General features: G+C 41.9%; 1 protein-coding gene across 4 annotated transcripts in view; it reads left to right on the top strand.

The window, feature by feature from the left end:
- Positions 1-3,185, top strand: part of JARID2 (jumonji, AT rich interactive domain 2) — a 236,018-nt gene that overhangs the window by 166,587 nt on the left and 66,246 nt on the right. The window lies entirely within an intron of this gene.

Below are 3,185 nucleotides of genomic sequence, written 5' to 3'. Positions count from 1 at the left end.
AGCTTCCAGGAGGATCTGTTCCATGATCTTCCCAGGCACAGAGGTGAGACTGACTGGCCTGTAGTTCCCTGGGTCTCCCCTTTTTCCCTTTTAAAAAGTGGGGGTTATGTTTCCCCTTTTCCAGTCAGTGGGAACTTCACCGGACTGCCACGACTTCTCAAATACGATGGATAGTGGCTTAGCAACTTCATCCACCAGTTCCTTCAGGACCCGTGGATGGATCTCATCGGGTCCCATGGACTTGTGCACCTTCAGGTGCCTTAGATGGTCTTGAACCTGATCTTCTCCCACAGTGGGCGGCTCTTCATTCTCCCAGTAAAAGCTTAAAAGCTTGGCTTTTGTTTCCTGAACTTGATGCCTAGTCCCAATGTGTTGTAGCTATGGAATAGCTTGTTTCTTGCTCATGGCTCACTCTGTACACCCTCAGGCATTGAAGTAGAAGCCTGCGGAGCACATGCCTATCCATGCAAAGAACAGTAGTTGTTGCAGAAACCTAAAGGATGCTGCAGTCACAAAAGGGTACCTTCGTTTACTAGTGTTCATAAATAAATTGATGATGCTTACACCCTGTAACTGCTCAGGATTTTAATAAAAAATTGTTATTTCATAAGGAGCAGGCCTGTTTTTGTGGCACTGGTGAGCTCAAACCAAGCAGGAGAAAGTACAGCAAACATCAACAGAGGTGTGAAAGGAGAAGCATCTCGGACACATCTGACCATGTAGCAAGTCTCTGCAGCCTCCCTGGAGAAGCAGTAAAAGTTCATGGTCATAGCCTGAGGTTGAGTGGAGGGAAGATCTGGCATTTTCACTGTCCTCACTGAAACGAAGGGCCCCTGCGGGAGCATGGTGGGTAGTGAAGGGCCAGTGACACTGCCAGGCCGTGTGACCTGCGGGAAGCGGGCAAGCAAAACGAGCGGGGAATTGTTTGTACTGGTGAAGGATGGCTAGCGGAGAGTGTATTTTCAAAGACAGACAGAACAAAAGTCCTTTCTATTCAATTCAGTAATTCATTTCATGTCTGTGCCGAACTTATAAGTCATTCTCTAATCCTTTTTCAATGCTCTAGGGACCAATAATAGTGATGCTGCAAACAGCCCTGGCTGATCCTTGCTGCAAAGGGTTAATTTTGAACCATGAAACAGGCTTAACCTTTACTTTTTGGGGTGGTGGTGGTTGTGGAGTCCTCCCTGCTGCTTATCTTTGATCACATGAGATTTGAGCAGGTAGTTTCAGAGATGTGGTGAGTGAATAGTGTATGTTTTTAACAGCCCAGCTGAGGAAGCACATCGATGGCGAAGAATCGCTGTGCAGATGAGAACAGCAGGCAGGGTTGCTTGCTAACCTTTATAGTCTGTTTTTTGGCGAGAGAGTGTACGTTTTGTGCAGAACAGAAGCCAACACAAAGCATTTTTCTCTGGCTGCATGTGTGGTTTTGCTGATAGAAACGTAGTTGGTTGAAATTAAAATCCCATTCATCCTGTGCAGGAGTCCTCCTATTCCTTCAAGCAGACGGGCTTTGCAAGGCAATCTGAGTAATTTTGGGGATATACAGGCAGATCTATACAAGACCTTCATTCTGGAAAGATAATTGTTCATAGACACGAGGAAATATATGTGTTCAACAGTCTTTTAGTTCCAGTTCACAAACTATAAGCACCATGATTAAAAAAATATATAAACACCATGTTACATTTGCCATTAAGGAGATGAAAATACGCAGTAAGAATGGCTGGTGGTTTTTGTTGTTTGGGGAGGTGGGGGTTGGATAATGAGGACATGGAGAATTTTATGCAGAGTTTAGGGACAAAATTGCTGAATGTTACTTTTGTTCTCTGTTGTCTTTAGGGGACGTGTGTATACGTATACAAACACTGCTGGGATTTTCAAATTTTATTTTCTATTTTAGCCACAAAATTGCGGAAGTTTAAAATACAGTGACAAACCTCTTCTTACCCAACTATTTAAGTTTAATATCCATGAAAAAGAAGAGGTTTGCCAATTACGTGTTTCATCCATACTGAACGATAACTGTGCTTTCCTTAAGTCATAACAGTCAAGCCTGCCACAGAGTGACAAGACCGGCTTTTTCTTTAGTGTTATTTGATACGTGTTTCAGTTTAACATTATGTAAATACTCTGCTATTAGGGAAGAAAATGACATAAAATTGCATCCTTTCTCAATGAGGTTTTAAGTTCTTTCAGTAGCTTCTCTCCTTTTTGAAGCCGTAATAAAGCTCATAATTAGAATCCCAGTTGCTTAAGTGAGAAATTAGCATGTTCTTAAATGCTGAGCTGAGCTGGGTTCCCAGTGAGACCCCCTCCGGGTATCTGTCCTGCCCCAAAGTGCTTTCCCTAATACCAATTTGCGTTCTAGATGTATTAAAGAAAATCATATTCATTGCCACCTAGCAGTTAATCAGAGCCTTCAGATAGGCTTGAAATAATTTGCAGCCTGACTGCCAAAACCACCTGCATCTATTCATTTCCTACAGCCGTACCCGGGCATGCTCTAAAACTTATCAGAGTGTGTCAGTCCATCACCCAGTACCAGGACTGAGACAAATTCACTCCATGCATGTCCTTCCTTCTTACAAATTTGTCACAAATACTACTTAACCCCACCCCGGACCTCCTTGCTTACTGTCTTCTGGGCTGTGGCCAAGGGAATAAAAATCTAATGGCTTTTACCTGATTTTTTCCCTGTCAAAAATACCTTTCCCTAAAGGTTGTGATTTGTTTTTGTAGAACTGGGCACTAACGTAGATACCTTATCTATTAATATATATTTTACCATGTAAATAAGATTCTAGCATATTGGAATAAATGAAAACCTTAATGGGGCTAAAATAAACCTCATTTGTAAATTAATTAAAAACAAGAAGGAAAGAAGATTAACACTGAAAAAAAAAAAGACGTTTTCATGGTGCAAAATACAGATCTAATTTCCAAATAAGTGAATGGTAAGCTGTAAGTGTATGATGTGCAAGAAAATACTCGGAACATATGAAATAGTAGTCACAGATTTTGTAGTCAAGATGTTCCTTTTCTGGTTTCCCAAATTGTCGCAGAAGATACCAAAGGGTGACGCAAATAAAATACTGTTTTCACAATTGACCCAGGCAGGGATATGATATCAGTGGGAGATAGATTCAGATCTCTCTCTCCCCCCACCCTGCACCCCCCCA

This window comes from Pygoscelis adeliae, unplaced genomic scaffold (genome assembly GCF_000699105.1).
Source record: "Pygoscelis adeliae isolate BGI_AS28 unplaced genomic scaffold, ASM69910v1 Scaffold186, whole genome shotgun sequence".
In the NCBI taxonomy this organism is placed as follows: domain Eukaryota; kingdom Metazoa; phylum Chordata; class Aves; order Sphenisciformes; family Spheniscidae; genus Pygoscelis; species Pygoscelis adeliae.
This window is presented reverse-complemented; position numbering and strand designations above follow the sequence as displayed.